The sequence below is a fragment of the Gopherus flavomarginatus genome, chromosome 18 (genome assembly GCF_025201925.1).
Source record: "Gopherus flavomarginatus isolate rGopFla2 chromosome 18, rGopFla2.mat.asm, whole genome shotgun sequence".
NCBI classification, from domain to species: domain Eukaryota; kingdom Metazoa; phylum Chordata; order Testudines; family Testudinidae; genus Gopherus; species Gopherus flavomarginatus.
Genome location: NC_066634.1, coordinates 9,625,414 through 9,640,345, shown reverse-complemented (window position 1 = coordinate 9,640,345; position 14,932 = coordinate 9,625,414). Strand labels below are relative to the sequence as shown.

Genomic DNA, 14,932 nt, shown 5'->3' with positions numbered 1-14,932 from the left:
TCCCCAGCAGGAACCCACCAGCAACACCCCGATAATCTCTACCTGGACTGACTCCACTGCAGCCATTTCTCTTCCCTGTCCCACGCCAGGCTGGGATGAGCTGGAGCAAAACATTCTGCAGCCTGTCTGGGGGAGAAGGGCAGTTGTGGGCGTTTCAGAACCGGTTTTAGTTAATTTCACATCACAGTTCCCCCAGGCTCTTTCCCTGCAGACAGACACCCTAGATTCTGTCATGATAGGAAATGCTCAATCTGTTTATTACAATTTAGACCTGGCCCCTCCTGCCAGGCTAAGTCCACAGACACATTTTTAACCTCCCTTCTCTCTCCCCTCACCCCTTCTCTGAACACAAGGCTAGAAAAGAGCAGAACCAAAGGAGTCACTGTGGGGGATTCCCTCAGACACTGACCCCACGGCAGCCACACCCCAGCAGGGGGAATATGGAGTCAGGAACTGGCTTTTGCTCTGTCTGATCCTTGTTTAGTTCACTGGAAAGTGCTTCTGCCCCAGGATGCAGCAATACATGTGTCTGGGTGGACTAGAGAGCTGGAAATCTCTCCCCCACATTCATTTCTCCCACTGCCCCTTTCAGTCTCTTCTTCCCCTGTCCTCTCTCCCTGCCCCTCTGGCTGGGACAGTCCCATTCCTGGGGGCTTTGCTCTCCCACGGCTGGATTTCCTCCTGGCAACTGCTAATGGGAGGAGAAATGAGGTGGTGTTGTTTGTGCAGAGTCACTTTCTTGCCAGACCCTAGGACATTCCCTGAGGTCTTTCAGTTACCTGGAGACTCTGGCTCAGAATTTAGTAGTAACAGGGCCCAGGACTGCCCTAGGGGGCTAGGACCAGCTGCAGAAAGTCATCCCCTGGGCCGGGCAGAGAAGAAGCTTTAATTAAGGTCACTTCCCAGCACAGAGCCCCACTGGGGGAGCAGCAGCTGCCAAGCCTGGTCTCCCAGATCACAATGGAGGCTGCAGCATCTGACCCAGGAAGCTGAACCCCAATATCCTGAGCAGAGAGGGACAGAGTGTATGAGCAGCTTCCCTCCTTTAGCTCTCTGGGGAGAGCAGCTAATGGGAGCCCCTCCTCACAGGGAGAATGGCTGATCTCATTTGACCCACTGTCCATCTGGAATCACTTCTTGTCTTTCCATACAGTGACTCTGGATTAACAACGGTCTCAATGACACCGGATTTCAGAAAGAATGAGTTCAGAACGCTGTGGAAAAGACCATCGTGTGGCAGTGCTGACTCCCTTCCCACCTCCCTCACCCCCGCAGATCTAGGACAAGGACTGGGGGCAAAAATTTTCCAAACGGAACCGAAAGTTCCTGCAGTTTTCAAAAGAGGAGAAAAGTAAATTCTGTGATTTCACACTAACAGTGTTTGCTAAGTGGACAGAAAGTTATCCCAGTGACAGGGCACGTGACTGGGGAATGGACTTGGTGACCTGGTGACTAGGAGCCAGGACTCTGGTATAAGTTGACCAGAGAGAAGGATCATGGTTAGCAGCAGCCCCCAGACACACCCTAGTACCCAGAGCCCAGACCCCCCAGCCAGGGGCCCCAGACACCCCCCAGCCAGGATCCCATCAGATATTCCCTTGGACGCAGCCCCCAGAGTCCCTGGCCAGGGACCCCAGATACCCCTCAAAGCCCCACCGGCCAGAGAACCCCCACCACACCATGACTGCCAGGTTGGGAATCCCAAAGGGTTCCCCCCATCAAGAGCCCCCAGCAGCCAGGGACCCCCTCAAGGGACCACCCCCCACTGGGAACTCAGTCCCTCACTGCTTGCCTAGGAACTTCCCCACCCTCCAGAACGATCTACCCTGACATTTGCCTGGGACCCCCTTCTCTGCCAAGTGTGACCCCCTGATGCTTTACAGTGCGACCCATCACTCTGCTTCCCTGGCATGCCCTCACCTAGTGCCAGGGATCCCCTCCCCCAGCTCTGTGCACTGGGCATGGCAACAAAACCAGGAACCAGCGGGGGAAGCACAGACAGAGCCCCTGGCACAGAACCAGGCTCCCTCTAACCCTCTGTCCCGTCTCCCCAAGAGACACCCACCCCCACTGTTCTGCAGCCACCAGGCCCCCAGCGATACCCACCTCCAGGACCCATAGCCTCAGGGATGGGCACATCAGAACCACCACCCCCGAAAACCCCAAACCTCCACAACCCACCAACCTGACTAGGGTACCCCCTGCCCAGCCACGCAGAGGCCTCCCCCTACCACAATGCCCCTTCAGCTGCAATCTCCCCACACAGACACCTTCCCTGCCCCTGCAAGTGTTACCTCACACAGTGTGAGAAGTGGCTAGAAAGTTAACACTACCTCCTGCTGGCCAGCCACACAGGCAGAGGGAGCCTGGGGAGTGCTTCTTTAACAGGAAAATGGAAGTCCTGGAGGGCAAGAAAGATCCACGGGCTGTCACTAGCAAATAATGGCCACCATGGATCCACCCCAGAGGCGGCTGCATCTTAGCACATTGAGAAACAACCCATCATATTCAATTAGAAATAAAACAACTAGAGAGAAGTGGGGCAAATGTTTGGGGTATTTTATATCAATCTTTGAGACACGCAGAGAGAACCCTGTCACAAACGACATTTGATAACATGAGAGAAAACCACCAAGATCGGAGGGGATTTGATGTTGCTATTAAATAACTAGTGGAAAAGGGGGACTGTTGGACTGGATTTTATATGACTGTCCAATACATAAACAGAATGTGATGGTTCCCCCCGGCCACGGGGCAACCATTCACGTCAGCAGCTCAGAGCCCTTTGAGGAGCTGATTTAAGGGCGGGGGGGAGCTGGAAGGCTCCCTGGACGATGGAAGGGGGCCGCAGGGGAATTGGGAAATGGGGTCTGGGCAGTCTCCATGGGGGATGTGCTCCTCCCTTCCCTTCCCTGCCCTGGCAGAGAACGGGAACCTCATCCCATCCCACTCCAGTGGGAGCCATGTTCTGGGGAATGACCCAGGGCAACAATTTCCCACCCAAACAAGGACAAATCGCTGCAGATAAAATGGGTGGGAAAATCCACCCCCCATCGGAGAGATTTTAAATTGACATTTGAGAAGTATGGAGAGAAAAGGGAAAATCAGAGGCAATTAGAGAGCTGATCATTGGGGGAGAGGAGGAGAATCTCCCTGGATTTTATAGCCACGTGTGATAATGAGAGAGAAAAGGGGAAATCTTGAGAGAATGTGTGTGTGGGAGGAAGTGGCAAAAACAGGGACAGGATCCAGTTAACTCACCTCCCTCCCACCCCGGGAATGTCCTGGCTGCACAGAGACAGATCTACCCCTCCCCCCCTGCAACTCCGGCTTCTCCTCCCCCCTCGACACCTCCGCCCTCACACCAAAAGGGGGGCTCTGCCAGCGCCTTCCCCTGAGCTCAACTCCTGCTCCTCCCCCCAGCCCGGATTGTGCCCTTTAGCCCCCCACGAACCCTGCCTCCAGCTGCCTGACACCCCCCGCCCATCAATTTCCTGCTCTGCGCCCGCCCCTCCCACGCTCCCTGTTACTCCCCCGCCCCGCTCCAGCACTGCCCCCAGCGCCCGGCGGAACGTTACGGCTGGTCCGGGCAGGGGGAAGGGCAGCGGCTTCACCGGCTGTTACTGGGTATGCGCAGTGCCTGGGAGTAGCACATTGCTATGGGGAGGGATTTAATACACCGCCCCCCCCGCCTGGCCCGGGGTCCGCCCCTCCCCCCCACACGACGGCCGGGCCCCGGCCCCCCCATCCCAGCGGGTCAGGCGGGCGGATCCTCCTGCAGCTCCACTGGGGCCGAGGCGCCTTCAAGGCTTCTCCCAGGCTCCCTGGGGCAGAGTCACTTTCCTGCCCCCCAGTGCCTCTCATTCCCTGGGGGCTCCGGGTCACAATGTCCCACCGCCCTTCCCCCGGCTGCAGCTCCGGCTTCTCCCCTCCCGCCCCCGCCAGCCACACCAAGGGGAACCCCCGGGCCCCAGTCTCTGTCCCCACCTGGATCCCAGCGGGGCCGGGGGCAGATCCTGGATGCAGCTGAGAACAGCGGCTCCACTCTGACTCGGGCAGCTCCAGCGCTGCTGGCAGCACGTGGAGAACCAGGAAGCAACTGTTCAGCCCTGTCTCCGCGTCACAATGTGCCAGAACCGCGCCCCCAGGAGCTGCCCCGCCCCCGGGCTGTGCCAGAGCCCCACTCCCAGGAGCTGCCCCGCCCCTGAGCTGAGCCAGAGCCCCGCCCCCAGGAGCTGCCCTGCCCATGGGCTGTGCCAGAGCCCCGCCCCCAGGAGCTGCCCCGCCCCCGGGCTGTGCCAGAGCCCCATCCCCAGGAGCTGCCCTGTCCATGGGCTGTGCCAGAGTCCCGCCCCCAGGAGCTGCCCCTCCCCTGCTCTGTGCTGGAGCCCCGCCCCGAGGAGCTGCCCCGCCCCCGAGCTGAGCCAGAGCCCCGCCCCCAGGAGCTGCCCGCCCCTGGGATGTGTCAGAGCCCCGCTCCCTGGAATTTCCCCATGTTGGGTCTCTGAGTTTTGTTCTCCTGCCGCCTTCTTCCCAGCACCCCCTGCTCCCTTCCTGTGTCTGCAAACACCACCCCTCCTCCGGGGCCGGCTGCACTGCTCGCTGAGGCTGACTCCAGTGGCTGAAGTTGCCTCCATCTCTGCTTCACCTGGAGGGGGAGAGACAAAGAGAGGAGATGGTCCCAGGGTGTGAAACCAGAATCAGGGGGAAAGGAAAGAAGGACTGTTTGGAAAGGTGGGTTTTTTCTGTGTGTGGGGGGGGTGAGCCAGAGGGATTCAGAAGAAGTTGGGCAGCAGAGGCTCAGGGAAATTTAGGGGAACCTCCTGGGTGTCTCAGTGTTGGCCAGGGTTTGTACAGCACCTTGCATAATATGGGGTCTGATCTCAGTCATGGTCTGTGCAGCACCTGGGAGCCCTGATGTCTGTTTCCTGATCACAGGCTCTGGGAATGGAGAGAGGGAAACCTCAGCACCTGAAGGTTAATGCAGCCCTGTGTGCAACCCCTGCTAGGGTGATCCGACAGTAAATGTGAAAAATTGGGATCGGGGTGGGGTTAATAGGCACCTATATAAGAAAAAGACCCCAAAATCGGGACATCTAGTCATGCTAGTCCCTGCTGTTCTCATGAGGGGTCGGCTTAGAGAGGGTTTGGCTACACTTGCAGCTGTCCAGCGCTGGGAGTTAAAGCTGTCTTCCTACAGCTGTTTAGGGAAAGCGCTGCAGTGTGGACACACTGACAGCTACCAGCCCTCTGTCATGGCCACATTTGCAGCGCTGTTGGGAGTGGTGCATTATGGGCAGCTATCCCAGCATTCAAGTGGCTGCAATGTGCTTTTCAAAAGAGGAGGGTGGGGTGGAGTGTGACACGGAGCGTGGGGGAGACAGAGCGAGTGGATTTTTGGAGCTGACACTGTGTCAGCTCCCTGTCTGGCAAGTTCAAGCCTCCTCCCCCACCCCTCTCTCATTCACTAAATGCAAATAGCCGCCTTTGTTTTTTTCCTCACAGACCAGATAAGCCGCTGATCCAAAACAGACCCCCCCCCCCCGTGCCCACCCGGCTGCTTCTCTCCTCAAGCAAACACCAGCTGTGGGTGTTCCAAAGGGATCCCCCTGCCTCTGCCCATTCACTGCAAACAGTAACTGTGTTTGGTTTTTAGATAAGCAGCTCCGGGAGCCTTGAGCTCACAACAAAACAAACAGAGGCATCACACCAAAACAAAGAGCGTTATTTCTACTTAAAAGCATTATGGGAAGGTTCCGGAGGTCAGTGACAGCGTAGTAAGATTAATCACTGTTTACACTGGCACCCCAGCGCTGCATCACCAGCTCTGTTCTCTTTATTCCTCTCGTCGAGGTGGAGCACATGCAGCACTGTAGCCAGGGAGATACAGCGCTGTATGTGCCTTGCCAGTGTGGACGGGGAGTAAGTTACAGCGCTGTAAAGCCACCACCTGCACTGTAACTCTCCAGTGTAGCCAAGGCCTGAGTTGTAGTAATAATAGCAGCCAAGAATCCGGTGGCACCTTCTAGACTAACAGACGTATTGGAGCATGAGCTGTCGTGGGTGAATACCCACTTCGTCAGATGCAACAATAGTCCCATATGGGCTAGTGGTCAGGATTCCTGGTTTTCACCCAGGTGTCCTGGGTTCAACTTCTGGTGTGGGAAGAGTGCAGAGCTTTTGCCCAGAGTGGAGGCAGGAAATGAAAGGAACAGGAAGGGATCCTGCCAGCAGTGGAGTTAGACAGTGTAGGGAGGGGACCCCAGAAGTGGGGGTGGGGCAGTGGTTTGGGGGGAGATGAGGGAAGGATCCCAGCAGTGCGGGAAGTTGACAACCTGGAGAGCACAGGCCTGGAATGGGGACCTGGAAGAGTGAATGTGTCCCTCTAAACCCATCAACTGCAGACTAGGCAGGCTTGGAAGAATTGTGTATTTGTTGGTAAATGTCAATTTCTGTGTAAACACACAACCCAATGGCAAAATATTTCCATCAATAATCATCAAAATTGACAGATGGGCAAAGTAAGAAACATGCTGCTTGAGAACTTATCATGTTGTAGGAGCAGCAGTGATCTGTATGCTCTGTATAACCTGTATGCTCAAAAGGTCTGTTAAACTCCCCCAGCTTGTGTCCTTTCCCTCTTTGAATGCCTGTGAAGTGGCTTTCCCACTCTCCTTTGTACCTCCAGTGAATGCCCTTCACCCGGCCCATCTGGCCAGTGGTTCGCTGTGTTACATTCTATTGCACCTCAGGGAGACTGATCTTCATCGCACCATCCATCGCTGCGCTGTGGGAAACTTACCTTAAAGGATCCTGACATCTCCACTGCCAGGCCTGTCCTGGGAGCGTGAGTATGAGTGTGACACCCTCCCCCATCCCTTCTTTTGAGCTTAGCTATCAAGCTAATAAATGTGCTGCTTTCTGCCAAACTCTGGGGGGGGGGCATTATTAGTCCTCTCTAAGCTTACTAACTGACCCAATTTTGGGTAACACAAGCAACATTGTTTGATCTGTTATTGTACCAAAGGGGGAGATGGTTGTCTATATAGGAGAGTGAAGACTAAATGCCTTTGATGAGAATGGGATTTGAACCCATGCAGGCAGAGCATAATGGGGTAGCAGTCCATCACCTTAACCACTCGGTCACCTCATGTGAGCTGTCAAAAAACGGACAGGAGGAGAAATCTAAGGCCGGCAGAGATAGGGACACGAAGGAGTTTTTAAATCCTAAGCGTAAGCAGGGTCTGAATGAGCTTCCCTCTCTCACCTAGTGAGGAGCTGGGGAAAGACTTCAGGAACAGACCGTGTTTGCATAGACACACCTACTCTGCCTAGCTATGCAGCATGATGGGACCGCTTCCCCAAAATGACCAGTTTGGGATGGTCTTGGGTTACAAATCACTTTAGGATTGAGTGGAATGAAATGTTATTCTCCTTCCTGTATGAGTGAAGGGCAGCAGAACATACCTAGTCCGTCCTGATGGAGGGGTAGGTGAGTGAGGAATAGCTTTTATTGGACTGCAGAGAAGTGATTGAGGACGTCACCCTAAACCAGTGGTCCCCAAACATTTCACATTGTGCCCTCTTAGCCATGGCTGTAGCCCCTCGGAAGCCACGGTCAAGAACCGGGGCTGGGAGGAGTGAGGCTGTTGCTTGCTGGGGAGATTGGTGCTGACAGGGGTAAAGGGGTCGACGCCGGGCTGGGAGCCAGAGTCTCAGGCTGAGGGTGGGGTTGGGGAAGAGCTGTGGCAGAGTGGTGCTCCCTCCCTGCCCTCTCTGTGGGCTGGCTAAGGTCCTGAGGTGCCCCCATGAATGTTCCTCTGTGTCCCCCTAGGAGTCGCACCCCACATTATGGGGACCACTGAACCCTACTCGCTAAGCCGGGGCTAGTGATGCCAAACCCCCGGGAAAGGGAGAACAAGTGTGGGGGCCCCAGCACCAGAACCATGCCCCTACCTTCTGTCTGTGGCTCTACCCCCTTCCACCCATGGCCCCATCCACTGTCACTTCTGTTCCACCCCTTCCCCCACCAGCCCCACCCTATCACTCCTTTAGCCCTGCCCCGCTGTGGCCCTGAGACCAGAGAAGCTCTGTGCCCCTGCTGCAGCCCCCGGGCTGTAGCAGGGAGTGGGAGCTCCTCCAGCCCTGGGGCTGACATAGGGGAGACTTTTCCAGGGGGACCTAACTTGGCCAGGGCCCCTGATCATGGGCCCCACTGTCCCCTTGGCAGTGCAAGGTTTGGGGAGGCTGAGCCCCCTTGTCATAAACGGATAGCTAAGGGTTAATGTTCTTTTACCTATAAAGGGGTAACACCAGTAACCTAAAACACCTGACCAGAGGACCAATCAGGAAACAAGACTTTTTCAAATCTGGGTGGAGGGAAGTTTGTGTGTGAGTTCTTTATTCTTTGTCTTGTGTTTGTGGCGTCTCGGCTATGAGAGTGATTTTTCTATCTCCTGCCTTTCTAATCTTCTGTTTCCAAGTTGTAAGTACAAAGATAATAAGACAATAAGTTTATATTGTTTTTTTTTGTATTTACATGTGTGTAGTTGCTGGAATGTTTAAATTGTATTCTTTTTGGATAAGGCTGTTTATTCATTTTTTTCTTTTAAGCAAATAACCCTGTATTTGTCACCTTAATACAGAGAGACCATTTTTATGTCCTTTTCTTTCTTTTTATATAAAGCTTTCTTTTTAAGACCTGTTGGATTTTTTCTTTAGTGGGGACTCCAGGGAATTGAGTCTGCAGCTCACCAGGGAATTGGTGGGAGGAAGAAGTCAGGGGGAAAATCTCGTTGTGTTAGATTTACTAGCCTGACTTTGCATACCCTCTGGGTAAGGGGGAAGAGAGATTAGCTATCTTGGTACTTCTATTTCCAGGACTGGAAACAGGGAGGGGGGAGACCCTCTGTTTAGATTCACAGAGCTTGCTTCTGTATATCTCTCCAGGAACCCAGGGAGGGAACACCTGGAGGGGAGGAGGGGGAAGGGAAATGGTTTATTCCCCTCTGTTGTGAGACTCAAGGCATCTGAGTCTGGGGGTCCCCCGGGGAAGGTTTTGGGGAGACCACAGTGAGCCAGGCACTGTATACATCCCTGGCTAGTGGCAGCTTTACCAGGTCCAAACTGGTAACTAAGCTTGGAGGTTTTCATGCTAACACCCATATTTTGGACGCTAAGGTCCAAATCTGGGAAAAATGTTAAGACACCCCTCCCCCCTGAGCCTCCATTACGAGCAGCCCAGGGTACCACTGCTCAGTGTGTGGCCAGTCTCTGTGTTTTCTGCTGCTCGTTCTGGGGAGCCTGGCCGGCCTTAGGGGTGGTGCCCCCCGATAGCTGCCCAGGGATCCAGGGCTCAAAGGGCACCGTGTGGAAGTGCAAAGGTGCTCACTGCTCTCCCCTGCCCCAATGCTCCTCCATGGGTCATAGAAGTTTGAGGGGAGTAAGGAGCAACCCTATGTGCTCCATGCGTCCTGGTCACTTTTCCCACTTGGGCTGTGCTGTGAGGGGAGCATCAGAAGCTGCTGCTCTCTGCCCTCCCGCTATGCAGCCCGGCTGAGGAAAGTGACCTGGATGCAGGGAGCTCGGATGATCTCACTTCTTGCCCCCACATCCCACAGCCCCTAGGGGTGCCCAGATGAGCAGCGTTCCAGGGAGGAGTGGGGGGCAGCAATGCCAGCTGCTCCATGCACACAGGTCAGTCTCCCCATGTGGGTGCAGGAGGGGGTGCAAGGGTTTCTGTGATGCCTATTCTATCAATATCGTCACTCAATCCCAGGCACTCAAATTCACCAGTCTTAGTACTTAGACGTTTAGCGTTTGTATTTAAGCACTTCTAAAATGTGTCCCATTTTAGCTGTCTGCTATTACATGATGTAATTGAGGGAGACTCTTTCATTTCACTATTTCTCATCAGAACCTACCTGTACATTATCATCTTCCATCCTCTCCACCTTACTAGGCTATAGAGAATCCCTGTGAATAGTTCCTCTCCTAACGGATGTCTCTGTCTGAACCCTGTGCTCCTCAGTGCCTGTCGGCTTTCACCAGCTCTGAGGCTGTGTCTACACCGCGCACCTTACCACGGTGCAGCTGTGCCACTCTAACCATGCCATTGTAAGGTGTGCTGTGTGCCGATCCTTATCGCTGAGAGAGAGCTTCCCCGGCAACAAAGCCAAACTACCTCCAATGAGGGGCAGGAGCTTTGTCACCGGGAGCACAGCTCCACCTATGATGCGCTGTTCACACTGCCGCTTTTCATGGCTCAAATTTTGGCATTCGGGGAGTGTTTTTCTCACCGCAGAGAGACAAAATTTTTAGCAACAAAAGCCGAAATTAAAAAGAACTCCTCTGCAACCTATTTAATTTTACCTTTATACAACCTTTATACTGCCTCCAGTTCTGGTATCCTCATTTGAAAAAGATCTTGTGAAATTGGAACTAGGGCAGCAAAGAGCCACCAAATGTTCTGAGGGCTGGAGAAAAATGCCTTCCAGTGAGCTATTGAAAGAGCTCAACCTGTTTAGCTTATCAAAAGAAGATTGAAAGGTGATTTCATTGAAATGTTGAAGGGCCTTAATGGAGAGAAAAGATTGGGTATTTACGGGCTCTTGAATGGAGCAGAGAAAGGCATAACAAGACCCAATGGCTGGAAAGTGAAAAGAGACAAATTCATATTACAACTGAGGCACAATAGCTAACAGCGAGGATGATTCACCACAGGAGCAAGCTACCAAGGAAAGTGGTGGATTCACCATCTCCTGATGTCATTTAATGAAGACTAGATGCCTTTCTGGAGTGTGTTTGCCCCCAAAGTAGCTGTTATGTCATACAGGAGGCCTGTGATATGCAGGTTAGATGCTCTAATGGTGTCTTCTGACCATGAAGTCGACTAATTTCTGAAAAACTGAGTGTAGCATTGGGAGCAGCGTCTGATGTTTTCCTGTCTAGCCGGCTTGCTGCCTAGAACGAACGCTCCTTGAGTGGGGTGATCCACAGGGAGTAGCTCAAACCTCCAAAGTGCCTGGCCAGGGGCAGGACATTAGCCCAGCAAGGGAGGGGTGTGGCAGTGACATCACAAAGGCCTTTTGCAGGACAAAGGTGGTAGGGAGGTGGTGACCTCACAGAGAGATGCTGACATCAGCCAGGCAGGACAGGGGCGAGGGGCCAGGGAAACCTCAGAGACCTCTGTGGCTTTGCTTCAGCAGGTTTCCTTCTCCAGGTTTCTCTTTGAGGACTGAGAGATTATTTGGGGTCATGGACGTGAGCACCAGGAGGAACCTCTTTCGAGTTTCCTCCTTCCCTTGTAGTGATTTTACTAGAAAACAGCCGTCCCTGTTTAGAAGGTAAGAGCCTCCTGGAGGTTTGAAACCTGTTCAGTCTGATCTATCTGGTGACAAGTGAATTCTAGGCATGGAAAACACGAGCTTAAGGAGGCAGAATTTTATTGCGCACCTGGGATTTTGTCCCTTAGAATCGCTGGGGACATTAGGGTTTGTCCTTTTTGTTTCACCTCTTCCTCCATCCCTCCCTCCTCTTCTTCTCTTGCTTCTTTTGTCCTTTCTCCTGTTCCCTTCCCAACAACAGGAAGGAGGTGTGTGTGTGTGTGTTGCAGGGAAGTCCTCTGCAGCTCCCACTATGGAAGGTCCACCCAAAAATGTGGGACTGAAATAGTGCTCGGGCAGTGATCCTCACCGGTGACCTGGGACATCCTTTGGGCTCTCTGGTGAGAACCCTCAGCCTCCCATCCTCAGTCTCTACCCTGATTGGTTGAGCAGGGGGTTATTGACAGGGAGGAGACTCAGGTCCTTTTTGTTCTCTTTTAAGATCAAGTAAATAAGTCAGAACCAGTTCTATCTTTGATTAATTTTGCTGCTTCTCTGCATTAATTGTCTCTGAGCAGTTGATGATTCCCTCTAACACTGCAGTTCTCCTCAAATACTTGCTGAATAATTACTGTCACTGTTGTTGGTCTGGAGCTCATCTGAGAGCACAGTATTCAGGTCATTCAATGTCTGAAATTCAAGATCTGATGGTTTGTTTGAAAATCAGGGCTCTTCGGTCCTATTCCCAACACTGCCTCTGACGGGCTGTGTGACCTAAGACAAGTCAATTCTCCTTTCTCAGCCTTAGCTTCTCCCTCTTTCAAGTAGGGATAATAATGATCCGCTCTTACCTACCTCATGGTGGGTGAAGGATGCGGATCCATTTGGGAGTGTCACTAGAAGTTTTCCTTCATGTGGGAACAAATGACACGGCTAGTTACTCGCTGGACTGTATCAAGGAGGACTATGCCAGACTGAGGAAGAGGCTTAAAGACATCGAGGCTCAGGTGATCTTCAGTGGGATTCTGCCGGTTCCTAGAGCGGGGCGACGAAGGAGTGACAAGATTATGGCGATCAACAGATGGCTCAGGGAGTGGTGTTATAAGGAGGGCTTTGGGATGTACAGTCACTCGGAAGCATTTACGGATAGACAACTGTTCGCTCAGGATGGACTTCATCTCAGCAAGGAGGGAAATAGAATTCTAGGATGGAGGCTCGCCGACCTCATTAAGAGGGCTTTAAAGTAGGAAGTTGGGGGAGATGGTTGGGAGATGTTTGGGAGATCTCCACGCCAGAATATAACCTGGAGAGGGAAGTAAACAAAGTGAGCGGGGATACCCTTGCGGCCCCAAGATTTGATCCAAGGAGGAATAGTGGAGTAGAAACCAGAGTAACAGGTGATGCTGGTGGTAGAAAGTTTGTGCACGACGGGGGAAAGAGTGTCACTGACACCAAACGCCGAAAATTAAGAGGTCTGTACACTAATGCGAGGAGCCTAGGTAACAAGATGGAGGAACTGGAGTTACTAGTGCAGGAAGTGAAGCCGGATATTATAGGGATTACCGAAACCTGGTGGAATAGTACTCATGACTGGAGCACGGGTATTGAAGGCTATGTGCTGTTTAGAAAAGACAGGAAGAAAGGCAAAGGTGGTGGAGTAGCCTTGTACATCAATGATGAAATTAAATGTAGCGAAATAAGAAGCGATGGAATGGATAAGACAGAGTCTGTCTGGGCAAAAATTACACTGGGTAAAAAAGCAACTAGAGCTTCCCCTGAGATAGTGCTTGGGGTGTGCTACAGACCGCCGGGATCGGATTGGGATATGGATAGAGACCTCTTTAATGTCTTTAATGAAGTAAACACAAAGTGGAAATGTGTGATTATGGGGGACTTCAACTTCCCGGATATAGACTGGAGGACGAGTACTTGCAAGAATAATAGGGGTCAGATTTTTCTGGATGTGATAGCGGATGGATTTCTTCATCAAGTAGTTGAAGCACCTACAAGAGGGGATGCCATTTTAGATTTGGTGCTGGTGAGCAGTGAGGACCTCATAGAAGAAATGGTGGTAGGGGACAACCTTGGTTCGAGTGACCATGAGCTGATTCAGTTCAAACTAGATGGAAGGATAAACAAATGTAGATCTGGGATTAGGGTTTTTGACTTCTCGAGGGCTAATTTTAAAGAGTTAAGGAAATTAGTTAGGGAAGTGGATTGGACGGAGGAATTAGTGGATTTAAATGTGGAGGAGGCCTGGAATTACTTTAAGTCTCAGCTGCGGAGACTGTCGGAAGCCTGCATCCCGAGAAAGGGGAAAAAAACCATGGGCAGGAGTTGTAGGCCAAACTGGATGAGCAAGCAACTCAGAGAGGGTATTAGACAAAAGCAGAAAGCTTACAGGGAGTGGAAGGAAGGCAGGATCAGTAAGGAAAGCTACCTTGCTGAAGTCAGAACATGTAGGGATAAAGTGAGGAAGGCTAAAAGCCACATTGAACTGGAACTTGCAAAGGGAATCAAAACCAATAGTAAAAGGTTCTACAGCCACATAAATGAGAAGAAAACAAAGAAAGAAGAAATGGGGCCGCTATACACTGAGGATGGAATGGAGGTTAAGGATAACCTAGGCATGGCCCAACATCTAAACAAGTACTTTGCCTCAGTTTTTAATAAGACTAGTGAGGAACCTTGCGATGATGTCGGGATGATAAACGGGAATGTCGATATGGAAGTGGATATTACCGCAACTGGGGTAGAGGCCGTACTTGAACAGCTCGATGGGACGAAGTCGGAGGGCCCGGACAATCTCCATCCGAGGATATTAAAGGAACTGGCGCGTGAAATTGCGAGCCCGTTAGCGAGAATTTTTAAGCAATCGATAAACTCGGGGGTTGTGCCGTATGACTGGAGGATTGCTAATGTAGTTCCTATTTTTAAGAAAGGGAATAAGAGTGATCCGGGTAATTATAGGCCTGTTAGCTTGACATCTGTAGTATGTAAGGTCTTGGAAAAAATTTTAAGGGAGAAAGTAGTTAAGGACATAGAGGTCAATGGTAATTGTGACGAATTGCAACACGGATTTACTAAAGGTAGATCGTGCCAAACCAATCTGATCTCCTTCTTTGAGAAGGTGACAGATTACTTAGATAAAGGAAATGCGGTAGATATAATTTACCTAGATTTCAGTAAGGCGTTCGACACGGTTCCGCACAAGGAGCTGTTAGTCAAATTGGAAAAGATGGGAGTGAACATGAAAGTTGTAAGGTGGATAAGGAACTGGTTAAAGGGGAGACTCCAGAGGGTCGTATTGAAAGGTGAACTGTCGGGCTGGAAGGAGGTCACCAGTGGAGTCCCTCAAGGATCGGTTTTGGGACCGATCTTATTTAACCTTTTTATTACTGACCTTGGCACAAAGAGCGGGAATGTGCTAATAACGTTTGCGGATGACACGAAGCTGGGGGGTATTGCTAACACGGAGAAGGACAGGGATACTATTCAGGAAGATCTGAACCACCTTGTAAACTGGAGTAATAGAAATAGGATGAAATACAATAGTGAAAAGTGCAAGGTCATGCATTTAGGAATTAATAATAAGAATTTTGGATATA

General features: G+C 51.9%; 2 protein-coding genes across 3 annotated transcripts in view; both read right to left on the bottom strand.

Annotated features, from left to right (window-relative positions):
- Window positions 1–4,092, bottom strand: part of LOC127036603 (zinc finger protein 560-like) — a 514,767-nt gene extending 510,675 nt beyond the window's left edge. Inside the window, exon 1 of the mRNA XM_050927658.1 lies at window positions 4,046–4,092. The gene's annotated coding sequence lies outside the window, so the exon portion shown is untranslated. The remainder of the gene's footprint in view (window positions 1–4,045) is intronic.
- Window positions 1–14,932, bottom strand: part of LOC127036604 (zinc finger protein 560-like) — a 984,895-nt gene that overhangs the window by 919,224 nt on the left and 50,739 nt on the right. The gene's annotated exons all lie outside the window — the stretch shown is intronic.